Source organism: Vanellus vanellus, assembly GCF_965231255.1.
Source record: "Vanellus vanellus genome assembly, chromosome: 8".
Lineage (NCBI taxonomy): Eukaryota > Metazoa > Chordata > Aves > Charadriiformes > Charadriidae > Vanellus > Vanellus vanellus.
This window is the reverse complement of record NC_138913.1, coordinates 16851131-16878874: the sequence shown is the minus strand read 5'-3', so window position 1 is coordinate 16878874 and position 27744 is coordinate 16851131.

Sequence of the window (27744 nt, the reverse complement as noted above, 5' to 3'; positions counted from 1 at the left end):
GCAGATAGTTACTCTAAAATGAGCGTAGATATTTATATACATAGATCTAGATCTAGCTGACAACATCATAGTTACAAATAATAATGTCAGAAAATCCTGTGGTTCAAATGAGGAAAATCTGGAAAAGCAGCACTCATGCTTTTTTTTTTCATCTATAAAAGAGATGTTGAAATTCTGTTAACGTTCGGGTTTTGGTTTTTGTTTTGTTTTTTTTTTTTCTTTTTTCCAAAGCCGAGGTTTTCCTGACTTTTCTGGTTTTTCATGTGTTTGTCCTTAGATAACCTTGAGGACAGTGAAGGACTTCATAACACCTGATGGGTTTTTTTGGACAACCGCTATTATTTCACAGCTGTATCAAGAATGGTAATTTTTTAAGACTTCTAAATTTCCTTTGCCTCTAATACTAAAGGCTTCATCCAGGAAAAAATTCATTGGTAAAATTACCACAAGTTGCCCATCAAATACATATATTAAAGTCAAATAATACAAATAGTTTCTAAAAACTTTGTTCAAGAGTGACTACTTAACAGCTGAGCAAAAATAAAAACTTTATCAAACATGAGATACAAAGCTTGTCATTTAGGTAGCAAAGCACCAGATGGCAAAAAACATTGCAAAATATTTGAAAACAAGTCTCCATAATGGCTTGTCAAAGGACATACTTCACTTTTCGTTCTGAATCAGAAATTAGGACCCTTTTACTCATCTGCTCAGCTAGTACTGACTACACTCAGATTACACGTGACTGTGAGCAACATAATCGGAGGAGTACGAGAAAATTTCCTTATTCTTTTGGCTCAGCTAAAAGTCCTAAGTATGTAAAAGCAAGCTATCCACTGAAAAAATTTGCTTTATAGCCTTAATGACTGTAAAGGAGACTGAAAAAAAGAGCATGTGGGGTTTTTTTGGCAGCATTTTTTGCTCTTTAAAGAGTTATAAAGAGAAATAGCAGCAATACCTATTTTTCAATTTTCAGCATCAAGGAATCACAGATAACTGACTCCAAATCCTGTGCTCTGAATGCACAGACACATATAAGATTACTCCATTCTTGTTTTCTGATAGAAAAAGGTATTTAAAAACCAAGCCGCTCTGAATTGTTTTAATCATTTGATTAAAATTCTCATTTGTTCTTAATGACTAAAAGTTTGTTTCCTGGTATCTCTGATGTCAGTAATGCATTAGTTTTCTAATTAAAGCAAGCAGCAGTAAAAGAGGGGGCAGGGAAGAATCTCCGAGAAAAACAACTAACAACAACATCTTTCTTAATCTTTAGAAACTATTAATATAGAAAGGTTTATAGTCTACCTTTAAATGAAGCCAATCTAGCTCTTACTGAGAATATAAACTGCGTGACTTCCTTATCCAATGTAGACATATCCTTCCTATTTTGAACCAAAATCCTACTTAGGCTTCAATATACATGAAAATTAAACCAAGGCATCAAAAGCAAATAAGTCTGGTAACCTAAAATTCTGTGCAGGTGTTTTTCCAGTAATGAATAATTAAGTATTTTGATTAATCCGTGCTCTTGAAGCCAATGGGGGTTTTATCATCAGTTTTAATTATAATAAGCACACATCTGAATTTTTTAAACACATTAAATAAAGATGTTTTAATAAAAAGACTGGCTAGTTAGGAGCATTTCATATAGCTTTCTAAAATGGAATTTTTACATTTCGAATAAATGATGGAAAAAGGCGGGTTACTCTCCCAGCTTTGCATACCTACCGATTCCAATTGCTTTCTAAGTATTCCAGCATGAAAACATTACAGACTCCGAACATAATGGCTTACATCTGTTTCTTTTGGGCTCTTACATCTCCAGCTCGGAGTTAGAGCACGAGAACACAAAGCACAGGAGGAGGGGAAAGCCACTGCCCATGAGTCTTGCAGGACTGTGAGCAGGTCTCCTTCCATACTGCTCCTCCGTATAGCGCCAGACAATCCCCAGCGGGTGGGACAGGCTTATACATGTGCTCAGACAGGTCCATGAGCACCACAAGGACAAGGCTCGGTTTCCGGTGGTTTGGGACTTGCCCTTGGGAAGAGAGGATGGTGCCTGGCAGCTGCGGCACAGCCCGGGGCTGGAGGTGGGCTCCGTGCTGCGGCGCACAGCTTGGAGCCCCAGAAACGTCCCTCTCCCTCTCACATCAGACAGCGCACAAATAAGGAGACAGAATGGAGGGATGAGGCTAGAGGAGGGCTACAAGAAGCATAAACCTTGTGTGCTTAGGAAGTCAGGCGAAAAGAAAAGAAGAAAAAAAATCTCTGGTAGATCAAATTGCCTGTCTACCCTCATGCCATTGAGCTGAGACGCGTGAGCAGGAGATGTAAGTGATATGAGGCTTTACCTTAGAGGACAACATTATCTGGCTATCACTTTCAGAAACATCTTTCTAGAAGATAAGCCTAGACTCAAAGACACTTTAACCTGGGAATTAAAGAATTGAAGGGAATTATTCCTCAAAGAAAACCACCCACGTAGTTAATTAGCAATGAGCCCTACCATGACAGGGTGCTTTTTCATAATTTTACTTTCACTGAACTCAAATGAATTGTATATTAGCTTTTAAAAATGCTTTGAAATGAAGATTTTTGGACTTAATATAAGCAGGCATAAGAGAATGTAAAGGGGGTTAAAAGTTCAGGGAGATACTTGAGACAAATAATTGCATAAAATGTGTCAGTACATTCTTGAGGAGGAGAAAAAGCAATGGTCGTTTATGAATGTTTAATGATTTTACTCCGGGATCAGCGAAGTCTTAATCAAAGTGGGATGCATACTTAGCCTGATCAAATAACGCATGAAGATTCAAACACTCTTGCTGAATACTAATGTGGCATTATACTTGGACTTTTAAGTAATCTACATTTGAAAAATGTCAGAAGACCTCCAGAGCACATGGAAGAAATACATGATTCGGTTAAACATTTTAAATTTCGCGTCTTAAACATGCATATTATCCTAATTACTGAAATTAAAGTGTCTACTAAACGTTTTTTCAAGCAGAGTCAGGAATGCTGAATGTCATTTGGCAGAAAGGTATCTGAATATTGTCTTCAGCATCTGAAGCTATTTATCTCCTCTCCACCAAAGAGTACAGCAGCCAGTAGTAACACATGTACAGGAATGTTGAAAGTTCGGAAACTCCACCCTTTTGTGTTATGGCGAGATTGCTATATTTACCCTACACCCAGCTCACATCCCCTCAAATTGTCCCTTCAGCGGGAGAGGATTCTATTTTATTATTATATGGAATCTGCAATACACGTATACATACACATCTGTACAGATCAGTAGAGCAAGTCACAACACAGGCCCACAAAACCATAACTGTGTCTTTAGGTGTCCATAATATCACAAATAAATATTTTTTTCTCTGTTGAAAAATCCTTCTATCTGAAGCTCTGTGGATTACATTCAGAATAACTGAAATCTGAGTTGACATTCCAGGTTTGTCTGCGGACGCATTCTGTCCAACCAAAACAATATTTTCAGGCAGTTTTGGGTTTGTCTGTTTGTTTTTGCGGGGGGAGCAGATTTAATATTAAATTGAAAGTCTTCAAAATTTTCATTTAATCGTTTCCTCCAAATGTACCTGTGCAAAGCATGCAAGTTTGCACGTGTTTTCCCTGTTCATGCCATGAGGAGTTTCACTGAGGTCCCCCTGAGTCTTACCCATCTCCAACGCTATGAGCCCATCTACAGACACAGACTAAATGCTAGTAGCTTGTGCTAGCACAAGGATCTTGTTTGCTCCAAAAAGGTGTGAAAATTGTTAAGTATTTTCTGGGAACAAAAGGAACTGGCAGGAGAAGTATGCTGCTGGTTTGGCTTTGGAAGACTTTTCTTCTTCTTTAATACTTAAGAACATTGATCAGAAAGCAAATTGCGTCTAACTCCAAATATGACTTAACAGTTAGGGTTTGTAGTTAATTAAAGCTACAGCTACAACAAACAAGATTTTGACTTGTCTCTGCTAAACTGGCCATTTTCCAAAGGTACCCTGATACGAGCGCTTCTGCACTCCTGGGCTTTGCTTTTATAATTTTCACTGTTATTACATACGTGTACACACATTGCCTAAACCTGCAATAGGAACGATCATGAAATCACAGCAGTAGTAACGTCACTCACCCATCATTTGCAAAGCCCCCTGTAACAGCTCTTCATGTCAGGAGACTGCTTGATCAGTTGTGTGGAAGTTCAGTGACAGTCAATGATCACAATTCAGACTCTTGCTGCCGAGACCCAAGGTCTATACAGAGAAAGCCCAGGATATTTAACAGCAGGCAGTACGGTCTAGCCAACATATGCAGCTATTTTAATGAGAAAAGGGCTTGATCTTAAGGTGCCCAATGCAGAAGTCCTTTTACATAATGTACATATCCCACAAAAGCACATTCAATATTTTAATATTTATTTAAATATAAACACAGGAAAAAGCCTAGCATCCCATTGTAAAAGAAATAATGGATTGAGCTATGTAATTATTTCTAATGAGTCAGGTTTGAGCAGTTAATTTTTAGGGGCTGAAGAGCTGGGTGGATAAATTACTTATGAAAGAGGGCAGTGCTCATATGATTTTACTATAGCGAGACTAACCAAAACCTATTCCTTGCTAAATATATGCCATATAAATCCATGGAAAAAAAATAGCAATCGAAGCGAAAGCTCGGTGAGCGCATGAAGACCAGCAAAATGCACAGGACAAAGAACTGTTAATTCTTAAAGTTTAGGAAATGGATGTTCATCCCTTGTTTACTTTGATAGAAAACCCGGATTAGTAGTTCCTTCTTGTATATACACTGAAACAGCTTGTCCTTTTAGGAAGAAGATTACTAGGTTTCTGCCACTAACTAAAACTAACCTGCAGTACTTCTTGCTATCTAGTGCTAGTATGAATTAGGGGTTTTGCCTACATCCAAATGTGTCATTAGAATTTTAAAATAAGTTCTTCTAATGTGCATTTAGAACTGCTAGTAATGCAGCCACTTTGCTCATCCTTTCCTAAGGCCTTTTAAAGTGTTTGCTGGAACTAATTCCACTGTTATGATAGGCAGAATACCCTGCTTTAACTATTATAGCTGTGACGTAGAAAACGCAAACTAGCCATGCCCAAGGAGAACTGGATGCAAACAGAATATTCTGACATTTATGTCGGTGGTATTTCCTTCTACGACTTGATGGAAGAAGTCTTGAAAGTATGAAACTCATCAGCACTCGCAACAAACTCTGGAAAATATTGAGCGCTGTGTTGTTGAACTTGTCCTTTGCTCCTGGAGGTGGCCCTTTCAAAACACAGCTGAGCATCTTTGCCAATGCTCAGTGCCAGTGTTGGTATTGCTCATTCTGTGCATACACTGAGCTCAGAGTTTCCACCACTGCTGACATTTGGCAGAATTTCTTTTTAGGAAGAAATGAAAGAGAAATCCTTATTTCAATGGAATATCTGAAAGAGCAGTTTTTCAAACAACAACAACAAAAAATCTAGCACAGCATTCTAAAGTCTTCTCTTTACAGAGTTCCTAAGGGAAAAGGCTCCGGTCAGTTCAAATCAACAGCATCTTGCCCCTACCGGCTTTCCAAGGATGCTGGGTTTGTGGGCCAGTGGTATTAGTTGTGTCAAGCCAAAAAGGATACCACAGCTTACGGTCTTATGGAACCCTTATTCGATAAAGGATTTTGGCACCAAATATTTGATCCTGCAGTCAAGAACTGATTTCTAGTCACTGCTCCCAGTGGTCAGAGGAATACCCAAGGGAGACACAAACACCAGCTCTGAGGCTCGGCTCTTCAAGACAGCATTGGAGCATTGCTGGATCTAATGGTTCCCAACTCCAGTTTGACAACTGAGGGCACAGATTTATCTATACTTGCTGGGTTTTCTGGCAATTAGATTAAAAAATCCTCAAAAAACCTTAGATAATCTGAAACTATTTAAATAGTAGTTGGTTTACTTCCTTTCCTTTATGGTATTTATTATTGAAATATCATTGTTTTCTCCCTTAGCAATGCAGATATTTTGAACTAAGTAAAGCAAATATATAGGACCATTTATACTGCTGCTTCCCCAAAATGGGAACATCAGACATTCCTTGCAGTTACTGTTTCCAGGTAAATTGGCTCCTTGACTGTTCACTCTAAAACGTTTTCATAAGCTTTTATCCAGAAGTGACATTTCTGCTCAAAATATCAGTAGAAACAGCAAAAGAAAATGTTGTTTTATTATCTATGGCTCTCTACTGGAGGTTTTATTTTCTGTCACCACACAAATGCTAAGTGTTTAGATCTTAAAATAGGTATCAATTATTAACAAAGGTGATGGAGAAAGAAAGCACAGTTTTTCATGACAAATTACACCCTAAGCAGAGTTCCATAAACCTGCATGCTGCATTTTCATTCTTCAGAGGACAAAGAGAAGAATGACTAATAGATCAATTTCAGCGCTGTTCCCTTGCTTTCTTTGAAAAGCACCTCGCTATCTAAGACCACCCTTAATTTACCATCTTTTGAAGACAGAAAATGTAATGAAAACATCCGTCTCTGGTTTCTGCTGCCCTGTAATATTAAACATCAGAGTAATAGTTATTCTCCACCCACTCATTAATCACATCCCTACTCCACGCATACTCCTCTGCTCTTCTGACACATCATATAAACTACCTAAAACGGACACCTCTGCTTAAACAAATTTCCACTATTGCAGAACGGAATGAAAACCCTGAACTCTGTAAAGTTAAGACGTACAGTACTGTCTTTACACTGGTGATCCAGAGCTTTGCATTTTAATTCCCTGTTAAGGATTTTAGAATTCAACTCATGACTTTAACTCATCACGACACGCCAAGTGCCAAAATCCCACAGCAAGAGGTTTGTAGGAGCTGCAGAGCCATCCACTTCGGGAGAAGTAGGGGTTTTATACCCACCTGAGAGCTTCCCATCCTTTTCTCAATTAGACAAAGAAATTGTCTTTTACCTACATATGATGCTCGGAGCCAGCTTGGGTTCACCCCGCCTGTGGCCCGGCGTGGCAGGACACAAGCCAGCCCTGATCTAAAAGCCATCTGACAGCATGAGCGTGGCACAGAGCCCACACTAACACACTTGTTTCTCTGCAGGGCTTAGTAACTCCGAAGTAGTGCCGTGCTAACACGGTGACGTAGCTCTCAGCTGCTCAGGGCACCACCAGGGTGGGCTTGTTTCTACCCCATACCATGTCACCATACCCACCTAAGGAGCAGGCCCACTGGTCTGTGAAGCACAGCTGGACCGTGCAGAGATTTACGAGACAGCTGAACAACGCCGGTCTCCGTGTTGTCAAAAACTAATGGCAATTTCCTTTTAGTTTCAGTAGCAGAGTCTGCGCTTTTTAGCTGCACAAACTCTGCTGGTTAACCTCACTGCTGCCACAAGGTTCTCTGCGGCCATGTTGTGCAGCCTCCCACCGGCTGGTCTCTCGTCCCAAGACTCCCGCAGCCCCGCTTTACAAAGCTCTCTTCGTTCTCCCTGCCTGTCGAAGGTATAGCTGAGAGTTTTGCCTGGAGTCACTCAGTACTTGTCCCAGGACCTTTTGGAGAGTCCCTCACTCCTCCTCCACAGTAGGAAGTCGCTGCTGGGGAATAAGTTTCAGACCATTTATGAACGCTCAAGGGCTAGGAAGTTGGGTGTTTAAGGGATTACATATGATGGTGCAGAGCATGCTGAGCCCTTCATTTTAATGGAGGACAACTTGTGTGTGTGTGTGGGCGTGTGCAGGTGCATCTTGAACAAATTTTTCACCGCATGAATTTGGAAACATCAGTTCATTTTTCCTCATCCTTTCATCTACTCCACTGAGCGAGGCATAGACTCTGCACATCCCAAATAAGCCGATCGCTACAGCTCTGTGGAACTCTGCCAGGCCTCAGTTACTCCTGAAGGTCTCAGCAGTGAATCATAACCAAGTCCTGGCATACATAGCGAGGGCCCGGAGGCCAAGGAACTAATTGAAATCAGTGAGTTTACACACAAACATGCACACATGCATACAAAACCACATGCTTCACCTTGAAATGCATTATTTTTCAAGTGAAAAATCCAGCCCAGCCAGAAAGCACTCACAAGTACTTGCTAGCTGCAAACTACTGGACTGGATACCACCCTAACTGGTAAGTTTGATGTGCGCAGCTTTGTCCAAGAGGTTGTCATCATCGTTCAGTGTTTAAAAATATGTTATCTGAAGCATTGGATTTATCAAGGCTATGCAGTAAGGAACAGAAGTCCTTCATGTTTACGTTGAAACGATACTGACCCCTGTAACAATGCTCCAGCCAGTCTCCTCCCACACTTTTGCATTTTCCTCTAGGTATTGCCATTTGACAATTTTTCATGTTGAAACTTGGGCTATAGCTGGATCTAGTCCAAATATTTCATGTCCTTTGGAGGCGGAGGGGAAGAAAAGGGGTTTTGTTTTGATGGGCTGTGCTTTTATGAATATCTTCTTTCCATACTGCTTCATCCCCCTTGCTACAAATCAACTGTCAATGAGAATTCAACGCTGCAGCTTCACAGGCATTTCTCGCAGCAGCAGCCACAGTTTGAGGCAAGTCAGGGCAGATTGTGCTCATCTGAAATGAAGTTTTACCTACTCCGTTACGCTAACCTCACATTTTTAGCTGGAAACCAAGGAGTGAAAGGGAGGACTGTCAGGCCTGGGATTGCTTCGCCCGTTGTGCTCACCTGGCTGAGCACTAGTGGCTTCCTCTGCTGCAGGGACTCCTACAGCCAGGGGAGGTGCTGTGCTGGACACGAGCCTGAGCCTTCCTCCTTCCCATCCACAGTGTGACCACCTGCACATTTCCATGCCTTCACTTCCTTGTGCTTCTTTTGCACCTGCCCCCCCCCCCCCTTTTTATTTTTTGCATTTGATATACCTGACAGCCGTTATCTTTATTGGGCAGTCTTCCCCCTGTAAAGATGCATAAAGCATCTCGGTCCCATTGGATTTTGACAAAGTAGGAGGAAGAGGTAAAATATGAGTGAGACAAGCACCCTGAAACCCTTCCACACAAGCCATCAAAAATAAGTGCAATGCCCATGTAGAAACTAGACTTAATTTTAACAAATTTTCTCTGCTGACCAGCTGGGCTTGGTTTTTTTTGTTTTGTTTTTTTTTTTGTTTTTTCTTCTAAGTTATTTTATTGGCATAATTGAACTTTACATAAAAGCACTAAGCGTTTTCATTACTGACCTTGAAACAGACCATTCTGATTAATCTGTTAGTATCTGTACTTACCCTTTGTTGATAACGAGTTGAAGACCAACACTTCTTACTGTCAAGGCCAGGGCAGCACAGACAAACAAAACTGCTGTTATAGACGCCAACAATACAAGGCCAACAGAGTAGGTTTGAAGGCCAGATCACTTCCAGACTGAATTATTTTTTTTCTTCATTAAAGCATAATACTTTGGAACTGTTTTCAAATGCAAGTCTGGCTCCCTACGACTCAAAAAAGGCATGTGTTGATAAAGAGCAAAATGGACGTGGGCCTGTTGTTCTACTCGAGCTTTTTTGAGTCTTTGCAAGGTTGCTAGTTTCCCAAAATGTCAATCCACAGAGAGTTAATCTTACTGGCTATATGAAACTATATATCTGCCTCTGGCTAAACTAGAAGTGATACACATCCAAACAATTACTTTTCTAATAAAATACTAGAAGGTTTCCTTTGTGCGCCACTCCATCATCTATAATGTCCTGTCAAAGCTGTTTTAGTATATGCCAATACACTTTGTGAGTCCCTAGAAAAAAGAAGGGAGGCGGGGGAGGCCTCGCTCATTCTTTCCTGCTTTGAACATTAAAACCAGACTTCAAGTATTATCCACTTGCAGAACCATGGAACTTGGCACAAAATCCATGCCTTGTTACAGACTCCTGGTCTTCACATTCAAAAATGCTTTTAGCCTATATGGCTGGGGGGTGGTGGGTGCGAAAAGCTTCCAAACTATTAATTTTGTTTGAATTGGCAACATGTTGTCTCTATGAGACCGCAAAGTGCCTGAATGAAGATCTCTTAACCATATCATTAATATCCATGGAGGATGGGCATAAAACCTGAAAGCTCCCTCAACCTGACTGTAGATCAGTTAGTCTAACAAAAGACACCACTTTTACTAAATAACTTTGCCTTGTTTATCCCTCCAGATCATTTTGATTAGTAACATCAATATTATCAGTGCCTGATACACCACAACCTGCAATTGGGTCTCCACCCCCCCTACAGAAAAGGGGCAATTCCCCTGGCAAAAGTAGCTTTGCCAGCCGTACGAATACAGCAGAGGTGAGGTCTGAAGAAACGTTTGTGACGACCCTGTTGCAGTCACTGGCCATCTCTCCCTTCCTTATCTCTCACCACCAGCTTGGCCATCACCTGGGACTCAGCATCCTCCAGTGGAAATGGGTACTCTACAGACTGTAGAGTAAGCACCTGCATAGCGCACCTCCTTACTAAGTCTTTAGCCATTTATTCTCTGCTATTTTTCCCTATTTCATCTGCACAAAGAGTTTGTGGCAACAATGATAAAGACGTCTTTATATGCCCATAATAAAAAAAGAAAAACACCTCAGCCCTGCGCTCTTCATCCAGCCTGAGGCCACAGCTCACAGGTTCTGTGCTTGGAGCAGCCTGTTCATTTTGCCCTCCTGAAGGTCTCTGCACCCTTTCATGTGTCAGCATGATGCTCGGTGCTGTCATTCCACTTGGCTAACCCAGAGCTTCGAGGTAGGTAGGGTGCCGCACGTGCTTCTTGAACTGCTCTGCCATGCTCCAGCCCTGAGCCTACTCGCCCCTGTGCAGCAGCAAAGGCAACAGTACCAAACACCCGCTCCCGTTCCTGCCCTGACGTGTCTTTGCTCCTCCTTACTATTTCCAGCACGTTCCACTACCTGTACAGAGGAAGAAATGCTTTATTTTAGTAACTGACTGCAACCTGAGATTTTCCATCACATGTCCAGAGCCTCAGAAAGCACGAGTGCCGAAGTCCCTCTGATCTGGCTTCTCAAGCCTCTTAGGATCTGGCATATCTACCTCATTTCTCAGCTCCTCCAGAGTAAGGCTTCTCAGCCACCCGAAGTATCTGGCTCCAGACTGTGATCAGAATTTATGGACACTACAGGTTATTGCAAAACAGGAACTCTTTGTGCAGTGACATTTACTATTCTACTATGACTACTGAAAACCACCTGCATTAAACACTTTAGCTGATCTATTGCCCAAAGAATTGCACTTCAAATCATCAGTATATTGCAATTCTCAGCCTGCAATCCCTGTAACATAGTTCTTAACATATGTGTACTCTTCAGCAACTCCACAATTCAAAATCACAATCCTAAGACTCTATTTTCCTCATCACAACGCTTAACTATGCAACACATTTTGGGAAAAGAAGCATGAAAAAACCCCACCAAAACAGAGCTACCATCTGATAAAGAACTTTGCCTCATTCTTCACAACACATTCTTGTTGGCCACAGATGACAAAAGCAATTTAGAACAATTACAGATTAACCACAAATACAACCAAACACAAAGTCAGAGTGGATGCAGACTGACACACCACTAAATAGCCATAGCCTATAATATCTCTGAATTAGCTAATTCGTTTCAATTCATTAATTCTTAAATTAGTAAACTGTACACCTGCTTTGGCAAAGCCTGTTAGTTTCAGCTGCAGCTCGATGTTGCCCTCCTGTGGGCCGAAAAAAGGGAGAGCTGTTGTGTTTCTTCATGCCTTCACCATATCAAGAGAAATCTGGGCATGGTCCGCTCCTTTCCAGCTGAGACGGAGTAAGAACAGATGAACCGAGTCCCTGTGAATCATGGAAACGTAACATTATTGTCCAGATTTAATCAGTTCTGGACTACTTCTGGTACAAGTCTGTTCCAGATCGGGTAGGAATAAACATCTGCCTCTTGCCAAATTAGCCACAGCTTATAATATGGTATTTATGTTGACTTTCCTCCAGCTGAGGGAAGAGAGATGATACATGAAGTTTGCTGGAACAAAAAACTACTTTCCTGATTTTTCAGCAGGTTTGAATGACAGAGTGATTTTATTTTTTTTTCATCTTTGCCTCCGGACAGTACGGGTGCCTGACAACGGGGTCTTCACTCCCGAGGACCCCCAGGCATAAACCATTTTTGCTCCCAATTTGATGAAGGCCTCTCCCTTGCCTTGGCTGGAGTGGATTTGTCTGCAACAGCCTCATAATGACACACTTAAGTGTTTGTCACTTGTGTGACACTTCCCAGGTTTATGTCACTTGGAGATTGTAGGTCCCCATCTCTGTAACAGACTGAACTGGGGACCCATCTGAATTCTGAACTATGGTTGAATTGACTTGGGGCTGGCAGGGAGTTAGGTTGGTCTCCAGTTAGTCTTCCACTTCCTTAGGAGGGGATAAAGGGGCCAATTCCCCATCAGCAGGAGGTAGGAAATGCTCCAAAAACAGTGACTTGTGAAACACAGACAGCACTTAAAGACTGGGAAGCTAATAATTGATCTCTTCATGCCTGAAGCAACAGCCAGGAGACAAGATGGGAGTACCTGGGCTATGTATGAAAAGATCTTATTCCTTTTCTTGTGCACGATGCATGAGTAGCGAGAGCTGTGAGGAACACAGGGCGGTAGGGCTTGTTTTGCTATTTAAATTGGAAATTAATAATTCTTCTGCCATCAAAGTCCCAAGGCAATTATTCATAGTGCTGTCACAGCTGTCACTCTAGCAAGGTTGACCTCCCCTGAGACTCCTTCAGGACCTGCATAGTGCTAAGGGAAGGAAAATGTGTTTGAGGCAGCCACAGGCAGAAACTGAGCTTCAGTTCCTCTTATCGGAGCAGCAAGCTCAGGCCTGTGCCAGGGTCACTGCAAACCTGAGGGAGAGATGGTCTCACTTCCAGCCTACGAAGTGAGTCTGTTCTCCTTCCTGAGATGATATCTATGGCACTCTGGAGAAGAAAAGAGAAAAAAGAGAAAAAAAAAAAAAAAAAAAATCACATCAAGCTCAGGTTTCCAGGTCACTAATTTTCACTGGAGATGCAAGTTGCCCATAGCATTGTTCTAAATAAAAACAGGGGTTAAATCTTTAGCAAGAGTTTGACTCTACACATAGTCAGCATGAAGCAAGAAGTTGTATAGTCTTGGATGACTGGTAAAATCCACCTCCGAATTCAGAAATTAACTTTGTGACTGGGTTTGACTGTTGCTATAGGCCAAACCAACATCTCAAATCCAAACATAACCTCAAACTGAGGAAGCTGAGGTCAGACAATTGCGGCTTGGGTTCATGTCTAGTTGCTACCAAGTCAAAGGCTTCCCTCTCGAAAACAGCGTGCTAATGATCAAGCGGCAATCCAAATGCAAACAAGAAAGAAGCACCAAGAAAACATCTGGAAGCAATACTGGTAGGAAGAGAACATGGAGACGTGGCCAAATGCTTCACTGCCAAAGAGGGGGAAAAAAAATAAATAAAAAGTTAATGACGAGGGGCTTTTCCCTGCCTGCGTTCAAAGATCATCAACAGAGCATCTGCGGAGAATAGAAGACTAGGAGAGAAAGTACATACGTGGCTAGGGAATGAAGAAAGAAGAAGCTGCTAGAAAAGCCACTCCAGAGTAGCTAAGGAAAAGGCAGCTGATCAGCATGCAGTCAGTTGAGATCTACACAATAAATACTGTAATCAACATTCATATACATCTGTCCAATAAAGCCTGTAAGAGCCACCATTTTTTCCTTAACCATCACCAAGTATATAGCAGAAATTACCACGCACTGGCAAACAGTAAAATTTCTGAAATCTTTCTTGCCACAATCGATCTGTTGATTAAGCATCAGGATAATGCAAGAATTCAAATTAATGAAAGCCACTGGAAACTTTTATATTAATGCTTAGGCTACGGTGGCTGCTGACACAATGAATTTAAATGAATTTCAGAGACCGGCTGGCAAAGAAAATATGTTGAAGCAGAGGGAAATTTTTAAAGCAGATTTGTGTATTTCCTGAAAAGGTAATTTTGCTGGGGCTTGTTTCTGGAAAAAAAAAAAAAAAAAAGGAAAAAAAGAAAGTGCTACAGCACTACTTTTCGCTCTCCTGCAGCAGTTTTAACTTCAACAGAAACATTGCTCCTTATTCCCCAGCCAGTTCTCACACAGGCACTCCTTCAGGGCAGACTTCCAAATAGTAGGAGATGGACAGAGATGCAGCACAAACATCTACTCTGTTCTGCCAAGCAGAAAGCGAGGGGCAGTAAAACACAGGTTTGTTATGCCTTATAAAAGAGGCAGAGATGCATGTTGCCCAGAGCACCCATCACTCGGTTGCCAATTCCCAGCTCCCGGCGCCCCTCTGCAGGAGGCTGCGGCTCCCGTTGGGGTGGGCAGAGCCCCCTGCCCGGCTGCAGGCAGCGCTGGTGGCCGAGTCCTCGGGAATACGCTTTGGCTCACGCCTTCGAGCTGAGCTTCTTGCTCACGGGCTGCAAAACCAGGAGCCAATACCCCTCACAAAAACTCAGGGGACAGGAAAAAGCTGTTGTCCGTACGAGCTGCTTTGAGAAGAGCTGGTTCTGCAGCTGAAAGCACTTTTAACCCACTATCAAATTATATAATGGAGCAAGGGACAAATTACTGCCTCTTTCCAGCCCTGCTCGAAATGAGTTTCACAGGCTTTATTCTTCCTCTGAATCACTTCAGCTCTAGCACAGTCTTCCAGTTGTTAAAAAAGCCATTTCTGAAAGTGCCTTCATCCAAATGACAATTCAAATAAAATATACTACATGCAGACATTTATTTGTCCTTAATAGCACCTTCCTTGATAGATATATACTTTCCATACATCTAGGAAATGAAACCTGACCAGAGACGTGAAGAATTTGTGAGGAGGGAAGATCTGATGAGTAAGCAGCTGCTTTATTAGCAGCCGTACAGCTCTTGATTTAGAGGCTTCATTCACTCGGAGCTGAGGAACACCGTCCGTGCCTGATGCTATAAACATCAGTCGGGACTAAAAATGGCAACAGGACATTTTTGTTGTTGCTTCCCAGCCGTGTCACCTCAGCCCAACGAAGCTGAACAGGTGATATAGGAAGCGGATCCTCTGGCAGCAGCGTGGCAGTCCCATCCCTCGTATCCGCGCCACCTCCTCCTCCCCTCCCGCCGCGGGGACGGCTGTCCAGGGCAAGCAGAGCCATGAAAACAAACAGGTCTCCCAGCGACGGGCCGGCAGCTCCGCGCACACACCGAGCCCGCTCTGCATCTCTAAAAACTTTCCACCGATGTGATGAAAGCCTGTTCTCTCCAGAACCGCTTCGTACTTTCGAAACTATCTGGATTGTCAGACCTGTATTCATTCCTGGCCAAGAATGACCTCTTAAGATAAACACAGCATGATTTACCCAGCTGACAGCCCAGCTGCGGTCAAAGAGTGCCGTAGGATAACCAGGGCATCCAGTGGGATGTTGGAGAAGACCAGCACCGTGGTATTTGCGAAACAGTGCTTACACGTGGCACAAGAGCAACTCAACGTACCTTAATTATTCCAGTAACCTTCTTTCTTTTTAAAGAAAGCTATTCTTCCCTCCCTCACCCCAGAAGTCTGCTTTAACCTGACTCAGTACAAGCAACCACAGAAGTCCCTGGGTAATTAAACACATACTTGCTACATTTCCCATTCTTACAGGAAAGAAGGTTCTTAACCCTTTATTGTCCTTATTTAGAAGGAGAAGAACCTTAAGTAACCACCACACAAGATAAAGACCAATCCAGCAAAAAATCCTTAGGGCTAGTATACGGATTTCTTTATTTTGCAGTTAGTGTTTTGGAAATGGTATTCCCACTCACCACATCTATAAAAGAAACCCACAGCATGAAAAGACTCCATGTGGTTCAAAACTGTAATTTTCAGCTCACATAGAAGAGGGAGTTAATAATCTCTAATAAGAAAACAATTCTGCAGCTGCATTCTCTGATCTGTCACACCCATAAATTCAAACGCCAATCCAAAAAAACCAAACTGGCTTTACTCACTAAGAAACCGCCTCTTCTCCTGATAATGACTTCCTTTGACAACAAAATTACACTGAAACAACTGAACTCTGCCAACAGAGAATTTATGAGACAGAAAGTGAAATCTTTGTGCTATCAGAGTCAGTGGCTCAAGATCTAGTCCAGCGCAGTTAAGGGAAATAGAATCATTGTTAACAATGAATATTTATAAAACAAAAGAATTTTACAGTTTTAAGGTGTGAAATATAAATTATTTTTCCATTTTGCCTTTTCCTCTGAAGCCTATAAACCACATAACCAGTTCATATACTCACTGAAGTATACAGAATTTCCATTTAACTTTTTCCTATTTGACTAAAATGAGTAGGCAAACCCATCAAATTAGAGCTGATAAAAATGGCTCTATCCATCTACCTCTCGTTGTTAAAAGACTTCAAGAAATGGTTCTGTGCAAATATTTTTTTAATACAGTTTTAAGCTCTATATTATTTTTTTATCTGACTTTGACAAGGTACAGCCAAATATATATGTCAGTGGTCACTTGAAATATTTGACAGTGTTTTGGTAAGGACTGGAGATATCAAAACAAAACAAACAAACAAACAAAACCCCAAAATAAAATCAGGGTTTCAATCTTTGGAACATTAAGTGATTTCAAAGAAACAAGATGAAATTTTATTTTTAATTCTGGAAGGCAATGATTATTTTCTCACGTCCAAATAATTATCAGAAAGGCTTGGCAAAGGGGCCCCACCTCTCCAGGTACTTCATACTTACCACATGCACCATACTGAAACAGCATATCCGACCAATACCTAAGAAAACAATAATCAAGTTATCTGCTCCATCATGCATTAACACTGCCCCTATATATTAATATTCAAACAAGAGCATAAGAGTCAGAAATAGCATTTCATTAGAATGTCAAAGGAGTGCCTGAGTGCCAGGTGCAGGAGAGACTGTGTAGCACAGGGAGGTGGAGGGCTCCCCGCAGACAAGACGAGGGAAGGGAAGAGAAGAGATGCTCCCACGGCATTGCATTGGCTGGCGTCGCTCTTGGCTCCTACAGTCCACGAGATTTTGGTTTCATACCAGAAGACATTTTTAGAAAGGCGCAGAATAGGACTAGGGAAGAGATCCCGCACCAGACATCAGCTTGTTGGGAAAGTTTTCTCTTACTTTTTGCTCTGCTCATCAAGCTGGCAGAGCGCTCTGTCTGGTATTTGAAGCATGTCCCTCCTTGCAGCCCCCTCCCGTCCCGCCACCCCCAGACTCGAGCTGGACTGCCGGGAAGGCGGTCGGATAGATCGTGGATGCTTGCCTGGCTACTGAGTCACTCAGCTGGAGGTCAAAGCCAAGCCTGCAAACTGAGACTCTGAAAGTCTCTTCCCAGATCTGTTGCCAAATGGTATGAACAAATCAGTTTTTCTGAGCTTAAATTTTCCCATCTACTTACAAAATACTTTGACGCATTTAGATGAAAGGCTATGCAAGTATTCTATTACCAGACACTATTTCATTCTCTCCCAGGTTATAAATTGCAACTACTACCTAAAAATGTGGGTATGAAAGCATTTTTCAAGGTTTTGTAGGTATAGATGTACATACGCACACTGCCAAAATGCGAACATATTACTAGACTTGAATTCTAAAACTGTACCTTAAGTATTATGTTTAAGTATTTTGCAGCTATTATGTCTATTCTAATTTCTATTATCCAGACCCCATCATGTCTTTAATAAGCATCTGTAAAATTCAGTTTTGGCCACAGGATGGCAGAGTATAAAAGCACTATTTTACCTTCAACTTCCACTCACCAGGGAAAAAGTATATACGTAAAGCAAAGCATTTTTTCTTTGCACTGTCTTTGTTTGCTCATACTCCTATTAACTAGGTTACGTACTTTGACCTCCCCAGCAAATTACAGAAGACAGTTTATAGAACAGACATATCATTAAATTAAATTGAGAAAGGTCATTTACAAGAAGCAGCTCAAGTCAGATGTGCAGAAATTCAGCAATTTGCAGGCATGCCACCAAACCAGATATCACTAGTTTATTGTTTGTGCACAGTGCTATTTTAATTGTGTTAAAACTGAAGTTACTATTATTTCCTTTTTACTTAGCAGAGCTTTTAAGATTATTCTTGCAAGCAGCCTCAAATAACCACCAAATGAATTAAATTATGTTGTTGCGGTATATTTACTCAATACATACCCAAGATAGCAGAATAAATGACCAGAAGCTTAGCAGACAGAAGGCTATTGTGGGACTACCCAAAACACACTCCTAAATTATAAGCATTTTTTTCTTGCTGTTATTATTCTTGGTTCGAGTTTAGTGAATTTGAGATTTTTTTAATAGTCTTCTGCCCCAACTTCTAAAGCAAACAAGCACATAAAACACTATTAAATATTGCAGAGGGCTTTCTTTGTGTTATGATTTAGTCAAAGCATAATGACCACCAACTTGCAGAAGGCAGCAGTTCAGTTCAAAGAGTTGTAATGCTTCTTCAAATAACTTCCTGAGCAATAAATAAGTACAAGATTGACACTGTACAAAGCCGTTAGTCCAGTATTTATGCAAGTCTACACAGTCCTGAACCTACTGCTATTCTAAAAAGGAAAGGAAAGTTTTTCTTTGGCATTTGGTTTGAATACATTTATTTCTGAACCGAAGGAGGGATGGAGACAAAGAGAGGAAGTGGACCCTGGAGAAGCATACCATGAAGAAACCATGCATCCCATTTAAGTAGCATTTATATTGCCAATGGTACTGGCCGTGTTGCTGGAGTGTTTTCTCCTTTCCCACAACACTCTACTACAAAGAAAAACATTCATTATAATTCAAAACTCAGGAGGTTGGAAAGCTGGCTGAAAAGGATGAATATTCTCTTTATCAAGGTTCATTTTATACAGAGGGCTACCAACACGCTGAACTAAAGCCAGGTGGGAATGCAGAAAGAAGCTCTGTATCTACAACCAATTTCCAGGAATTTGAAAGGAGAAGTGAAATGTTTAATAAAGTGGTAAGGAAGAGCTGCAGGCATCTCTGTAATCGCTTTACCAGCGGACCACAGGCATTTAGGAAAATACTGGATTCAAGAAAGAAGTTGGCACTAAGTATGGAGAATTGCCATGTCTTAGTACTCTGCTTGTACCAGGAGACATTCCACCAAGCAATGCACACCGAAGGCAGCACAGCAAAGTTAAAAAATAATGAACCAAAGACATCTAAAAGCTGATGAAAAGGAAACAAAGAGTAAACTTCAGTCGTGGGCAGGGGCAACCTAGGAGTTCCTATTAGTTGCCTTATGAATAATCCTCTGTTTCAGCTGACCAAACATGACAAATGACAGCAGAGATGTTTGTTGGGGATTCAGCTCCTTAGAGCAAAAAAATCAAAGACAGCAGAGGATCTGCTAGCTTCTGACATGATCAATACGTTTCACTGTCCATTATAGTGTGGCAACTGGAGTGAAAAAAGACACTAGACAATGCTATTTTTCTCATGAACGGTAGAGCATGATATGCAATGTTGTCGCTAGCTTACTCAATCCCACTGCCTTGCCCTTTTTCTAAACTCGTTGACTATGCATGAAGATTTATAACTTTGCTTTGTATACAATCATTTGGCTCTTTTACTAAAAACAAAAGGTTTATTTCTTTCCTTGTGAAAAGCAAAACTGAATCCCAAAGCAGTTTTCTTCAGTAGTTTTGGTTTTGATCTGCAAGTTTCGTTAGTGAAAGGAAAATATTCTTATGATTAGCAATAAACACTCTTATCTCTTCTTAGCTATTTAAAAAGGAAAAGATAAAAATCCAGTAAAGTTTACTATAAGTTTTTATCATGAGCAAATAATCTGTGGAAGACATTCAGTCAGAAAGAGCTTCCTTGTCTTGTCTCTGAAGGAAAGCAGCAGTACTACAATACAGCACATTGCACATAAAATCTTCAGCTTGAAGATAAACATATCAAATACAAAAGAGCAGAAGCAGTATTTTTACATATGGCAAAGATAAAAGCCAACCTACTTCTATAAAGTAAAAGTAACTATACAGTAGCGGTATTTATGTACGAGTTACTTATAATAAACGCAAGCGTACACTTCTCTAAAGTTTCTTTGTGAAGTACGGAAATATTTTTCAGCCTTATGAGACCAATTCCTTTTGCATTAGCTAAGGGCCACAGTTTTGCTTTGCACATATTTAACTCCATTATCTAAAGAAATCAAAATAATTCTGTAAGGGCGTTTCCAGCAAAAAGAATAAGCTTTGCTTACTGCAGCCCTCCTATACTTTGTCATAGAATCATAGAATTAGTGAGGTTGGAAGGGACCTTTAAGATCATCAAGTCCAACCATTAACCTACCCTGATAAAAACACCACCACTTCTAAACCATGTCCCTAAGCACCTCATCTACCCTTTTCTTAAACTCCTCCAGGGATGGTGAATCCACCACCTCTCTGGGTAGCCTATTCCAATGTTTAATAACCCTTTCAGTGAAAACAGGAACAACAGGAATTTCTTTACATTTGAACAGTCTGATTACGTATTTTATTTATTTTCCTGCAAGAAAGAAGTGGTCACTTCTCATGTGTTAGCAGATTTCTATAGTTCTAGTGTTTTACATCGTTCAAGAACTATATTAGCTTCCTTCATGCCCCAAGTTAAAAAGAAAAACAAACTACACAACAAAAAACTAAACACAACAACAACAACAAAAGGGCGTAGCAAAATACCCCAGATCAAGGCCACGAAAAACCACACAGAAAACGTGACCAGCCTCCTCTCTTCTAGGGGCTTTCCTCTGTCTCAGTGCCTCTGCTTGGACGTAGCTTTGGTGCTACTCTACAATTGCCAGCCTGCTCCTTAACAGATTCACAAGAAATGCATCAGAAACGGGGAGCTCTAGCTGGGTTTCTACCATATCAAGACAAGAAAAGCTTCAGTCACCCCCCATATACGAGGAACGTGTCCTGAATTCCAAACTGTAAGAGTCAGGTGAGATTTCAGCATCCTTTAAGGTAAGTCTTCCATTCAACAACTGTCTCATTTATCCTAAAAGTGGAGCTTGTCCATGAATACCAAGAGAACAGAATGGTGGGCATATGCTCTCTCAACCCTTGACCCCAGTGATCTCAATACAAAATAGCATTATCTGCTTTGCAGGAAGTAGATAAATTAGCACTTTACGAGTGAGTATTTTGCAAACTTGTTACCAGCTTAAGTACTTGCAAGCAAAGGACGCTGAAGCTGTACACCCATGCTCATTCTAGCTGAAATTAATACTGACATCGGTGACCTGCATTCACAAATGCAGTTTCAATTTCTGCATGAAATATGTTGAAAAAACACCTGTCTCTACGCTTGTCTATTTTTTTTCCTGTTAACTTTGAAAAAATTATTTGCCAGAGTTTTAATGCCAGGCATGAGACCTGGTAGGCATTAGTGCCACGGGCAGTATTGCATGCTGGGGGCTTCTCAGCAGAGGAATGATGACTAGGTTAGAGCTTTGGCCTTGTATTTGAATACCTATCTGCCCTTCATAAAAGACCCTTCAAGGAAGAAAGCTCTTATCATTCTTTTTTTTTGGGGGGGGGAATTATTTTTAAAGAAAGTTAAATTCGTGTAAAAATAAAAATAGGTCTTCAGGCTGCGGTATTTTGACGACATTCCTCCAGTGCCTCCTCAGGGTTCTGGCCATAACATGCTCCATGTAGGGAGTAGTTTTGTTGTCTTAATGGCTGCAAAGTTTTCCTCTCCTCTGCAATATAATCTCAATTTATTTTTATTTTTTTTTTGAGCTTCTTACTCCCAGCATTTGAATGCTGCTATAGCTTTATAATGTGTTTTTGTTCCCTTCAGACGAAAAGTAAATAAGAATGGGAACAACTTGCCAAGAGCAATCCATTTATTTGCTCAAACAACATTTCAAGAACACCTGCACAGCTGTTTTTGGAAGCATACTGGTATTCCATTCAGCCTTTCATGTCTGCATTATCCAACTTCAGGTAGATTATGTTTACCCAACGATGAAAAATGCACAGCATTCCCCGTACCTCTGTGTTCAGCTAAAGAAGATATCATTTTTCTACTTTTACCACCTGAACAACTAACATGGACCAATTAATTCACAGAAAGTTCCTATTCCCTTTGTGTCAGTGATATTTAGAGAAAAATCAAGCCTTGCCTGTGTATTCTTCTGTGCACCATTATTTTCAGAATAAGGGAAACTTTTTTCAAGTCTGAGCAGCACAATGAAAAAAACCCTCTTTGTAGAACAAGGCCAAGACAGAGCCAGGCTATGGAAAAGATCAAGCCTCAGTCTGTGTTTGTACACACACATGCATATGCTGATAGATAATGAGATGAAGACCAAAAAGCCCTCACCAAATACATATCACAAGAGTGAAACATCACAGCGGACACCTGCTCCAATAGCCACCAGCGATACCACAGGTCGTGATGAAAGGCTCTCCTGAGAGAGCAGTTCCTGAGAAACTGCACTCGCCAGCGGCTCTCTGCATCTCTCATCCCACTGGCTGGATAAACTACAAGGAAAAAGTATAATAGGAAATATCTTCTACGCTTTTCTAGAGAGTGTATATCTCAGTTACACCCTCGATATAGAATAGCTCACTAGTTCTGATCCTAAGGCATCTTTCATTACCACAGAAACAGCAGTTTAAAATTTACACTTCAAGAACACTCTAAAATAAAGATCCCTTGTCTCTGCCTTCCCTGCTCCTGCCTTCAGTCATGCAAAAGCCATCGGCCACCCGTGCTTTTTTTTTTTTTGTCCCTGCTGGAAAGCTGACATCTGGCAAGCACATGAGATGCAAAGGGGGCACAGTTCGGACAGAAAGCGACATGCGCACGCACGCCTGAGTGATGGGGCACGGGCAAGGAGTCGAAGAGAACAAAACGTTCATACCTCATACGGGCAAAGTACTCTCACGCAGGTTAATGCATGTGACGGAAGTACAAGAAATAAGAATTTCCTCTTTTTGCAAGTAATGCTATCAAGATCTCCCCTTTACAATTCATGAGGGCAGAGTGAAGAGAAGCCTGAGAGTCAGATCTGGAAATTTTAAGACAAACACTACTTTATATAGCAGGGCCTGTCCTACTTCACACGGTACATGTTTTAAAGAATGACCAAATGCTTGAAATGGCTTCCTGGTGAATCACAGTTTGCCAAAGAGATTCAGAGATGATAAGTCTCTAAATTTGGCTGTGCCAGAAGTTCATTGTTGCATTATGCACCTGTCCACCTCTTACATTCACCCAGTACTTCCAAAATAAAAACTAGTTTTCGGTAGCTTATGCTTAATACAACGCATGAGAAGTTGAGGCAGAAAGTATTTACTTCTTGCTGGAAAACCTTCCTTTAAAAAGCTGCAATGGCCTTGTGCTTTTGGGACTTGAAACTCATTAAGGGACACCACTTCATACAGAAACCTCTTCAGATACCACCACGCCCAAGTTAGAAGTCTTTAGGGAAAGAACAAGTTAACTCCCCCCCAATTCCTCATCTCCTGTAAGCTCAGAGACTTGCTAGAATTCAGGAGCTAAAATACCAGAGGATTTCATCTTTACAAAATATGCTCTGTTTTCTCCAAGCTCTTTATAAACATCCTGGGGGCAACTGAGGTGGATCCCACTATAGCAACAAGAATCAAATTTCTCTGTAATCAGCATGCTGACTGCAACCAGGGACTGGAGCAGGATACAGCTCCCTCTCTCAGGTACCCCCACCAACTCTTATCTCTCCATCCTCACTGTTGCCACAGTAGGATGGAAAAAGACCTGTCCTTCAAATATTAACAACAGCAGTTGGACACACCTTCCCCTTGCAGAAGAGTAACAATTGTTATCAGTCACCAAGTTACTTTAAGGAACAAAGACCTGCACAATTATTTTGTTAGCTCTGCTGCTATATTACATGGAGGAGATAACTTATATGCTTGGAAGAATATGCTTTAATTTCAAACTGAAAACAAACTACTCTAAAAACAAAGTGGAATACAGTAAGGTTGCAAATATCCTTTTCACACACCGCCAGTAGATGAGTGTACGTTGTGAGAGATTAGCAACCCAAATCTGAGAAAGCTTAAAGCCTGAAGTGTTTGTCAAACCCACTTTGAAAGGTAGGTCCTGACGTCTTAAGGTATTAAGTATTGTAAACCATCTCATGGGCTTAAAGTATTGCTCACATTAACTGCCATTCCAACTGAAGCTGTGAAAATGCAATGTTTGCATGCCTCCTCTGTACTACAGACATTGTAGTGAGTAGCTTATACTAAATTTGCTCTGCTACCTTCCTCCTCTCTCTGTTCCCCACTCCCAAGAGTGCAGCAACAAAATGGCGCAAAGCCATTAGCAGTTGAGCAACTCCTTTCACAACTAAGCAAAAGTCTTGGAAATAGAAGAATTCTGGTTTTGATCCAAAAGGCTGTTCCTGAATAAATTTGTTACTATGCGACTACGCATCTCCCTGGCCAACTTCAGGTACTCTGAGACATTCAACTGCTGTAAACCAGTAGTAAGTGCAGCAGGCAAGAGCAGAAGGAATGATATTCAGGACCCAAAACACAAGCGAGCTTTTTCATCGCCCCGAAGCACTGTGTGCCATATGGCCAATATCCTCCACGCTGGCCCGGCTCTCAGCTTTGCTACTTCTGAAGTTGCACTGACGCCAATAAAGGCTGTAACCATGCTGAGCAAAATCCTACTTTTGAACTGTTGCCTTAGTTTATTAAATACCTTAAGATGAATTTTTTTATCAGACAGCTGATCTCACATTTGATTCTTGTGCAAAATAATCCTGAGGGGCATTGCTTTAAATGCAAGCAAACAGCTTTTCTGAAGTGAAGCTCAATCCATAAAATTAACTTTCCAAAAGCAACAAATTATCAAGAGAAAAATGACAATCATCTCTACATTTAGCAACCTTAGCATCACATTAGGATACCAACTGCTTCCCAGAACTCCTCCTTGTAGTTTAGGATTGAGGTGCTGGAGGAACACACTGCACAGCTCTGTACCAACAGCTGCAGAAGGAAGCAATCCTGTGTGCTGAATTTTGAGCTTTCCTGAGCTTTGACCCACTAATGGAGTTGGTGAGAGTACTCATTTTGATCCCCCCCAACCCTGCAATGCACTAAAAGACAGACATCATCCCACAAGTGGGATGTATTTATACAGATCTTAAAAGCTATGTCAAATGGGAGGATAACTACAGAAAAAAAGAAAACAACTAGCAAGTAAAATGTTTCACTGAAAATGATAAAAGCATCTCTTTCCAATTCTGTTTAACATTTGATTTGCATACCACAACAAGGTTCTTCAGAACTGTTCAGCAGGACTACCTGCTTCATTAGATCCAGACTAACCTGTTATATTAAGATACAGGAACACTCTGGGAAACCATGTTGGAAAGACATTTGAAGTGACACTTCCACCTTTTGGGTAACAGAATCCTGCACCATCAATTCTCTTTTGAGTTTCAGTGTTGGCTGGAAACTAACTTTCTGTCAGAGACCATCCCTTCTTGGCAGCAGCCAAAGGGAAGACGCAGAACAACTGGGACTTCCTGGCAGTCATAAATTAATTACTTATTCCTGCAGTTCTATACTTAACTCTACCAGTGCAAATCTCAGCTCTAACAACTGCAAATATCAATTCCAGAAATGCATTTTATAAAGTGTCTGCCCTCTAATTTGTGCTCTGCTATGGAATAAAAAAATCCCATAATTAAAAAAATATTATAATCAATTAATTTATCAATGACACCTCACTCACAAGGGGCTGTTGAGACAGGTACTGTATTCCCTTTCACTTGCGAAAAATAGAGCAGTCTACTCTGCCATGCAAGAAAGTGAGGATTGAGGGAAGCGAAGATTCAAAAAATACTTACTTCTTTCAGAACCGAATCCATGGAAGATCACATCAGAAACAAATCAAAGGAAACTGAAAAGCATATATTCTTTAAAAAGCTCATTGCAGTAGCTGAAAAGAAAAATATGAACAAATTCTTTCAAGCAGAAAAACAAAAGCAAAACTAGTACGTGCGTGTGGGAGGAAGGAATGATAGTTCTAGACTTTTCCATCTCTTTAAATGTCTTTGTCTCCTTACTTCTTACATGCTGCAAAAGAGAAACTGTTGTGGAAGCCCTGCATTGAATTAACATTTATTCCATGAATACGTTAGATGTGGAGGAAAAGCCATTATGAAAGAAAAAGGCACAATCAAATAGATTTCATTATTATTGCCTCACTGAAAATCTATCTTCTTTTGGGGCTTGTCATAGTCTTATTCCTGTGAGCTCACAGTAAGAGTGGAACAGTAATCCTTTGGGGGGAAAAAAGAAAAGAAGTGACAAATACATATTGGAATTACTTGTTGCACAGTGATGTTAAAGAAGATTAAATCTGTAAAATACTACTGAATGTCCTGAACATTTTTTAGGAGTATCAGAGTCAGAACAGTTCATGAATATGAAATAAAACCAAGCTATACTCAGCCTCCTTTTGGTTAAAAATATGAAATTCTCTTGCCCATATACTGCTGTCCCACCCCTTACCCACACCACAGTCTCTTTAAGTACTTAACAGTGAAAACTAGAGCTTGATGAAAGCAGAACAAATCAAATACTTCACAAATATCTCATCTGTTGCAGAGCACCTTTATGTCCCTGTACTCCCAAGGTTTCTTGTGCACTGCTGGAATTAAAGGTTGCTGCTTTCCTCCTGATGCATGTATCTTCTACGCCCCAAAACAAACTTTGCTAGGAGACACAAGTGTCTTTAAGTGCTTTGAAAAGTAATGAAAACTAAAAATAATTTTCTAATAGTGACAATTCTGTTTAGCCTGTGTGAGCTCGTGTCCTCACATGCGAACAAGACAGCAAAGCTTTCAGAACCAATTTGAGCGAACTGTTAAGAACAAACTTTTTTCTGGTATCAGTCAGTTCCTAAGAAATTAATGAGGACACTTCCATACGTGTCGCCGTCCACCTGAAAGGTAGTAGTTAGCCTTTGTAAATATTTCATTAAAAGAAAAAACAAGAGAGAATTTTAGCCATGTGAGCATGGTAAACATGTTTTTCCCTCCCAACAAATGTGTAGCGCAGTAAACATAGCACTACGTGTCACTACACGACACAGTAAATTAATAGTTGCAAACACAGACATTAAACAGTAAGTAAAGCCCTCATATACATTTAAAAAAAATCAAAAGTGACTGAGAACTATAAAATACATAATTAAAATACAAGTTTGGAAAAAAAAAAAAAAAAGTCTGCAAAAGAACTTCCCTTGTGTGTTACAGGATTGTATTTTTGTGGGTTCTTTCCAAGAAAGCCCCTCATAACAGTAAACTGTCTGTAACGGACCCAGTGGTAAAAATATTATTCTGAGCTAGCCTAAGAGACCACAGGCAAATGCTCAGAAAAAGGTGATTAACAAAGGCTGCTTTCATTCTACAGGCCTGAAGATTTTCTGATCTGTAAAGTTTGCCTAAGCGCAGGCTACCTGTATAGAGGTGCTCACTAAGGCAGAAGCGTTCCATATCCAGAAACAAAGTCAACTTCTGAACATCAGCCTGAAACGGAGAAAAGCTGACAGTGTAAAGAAAGCGAAATGAAGAGAAAGCAAAGAACTTGCTGTGAAAAGCCATTCCTTTTCATGGCAGCCCACT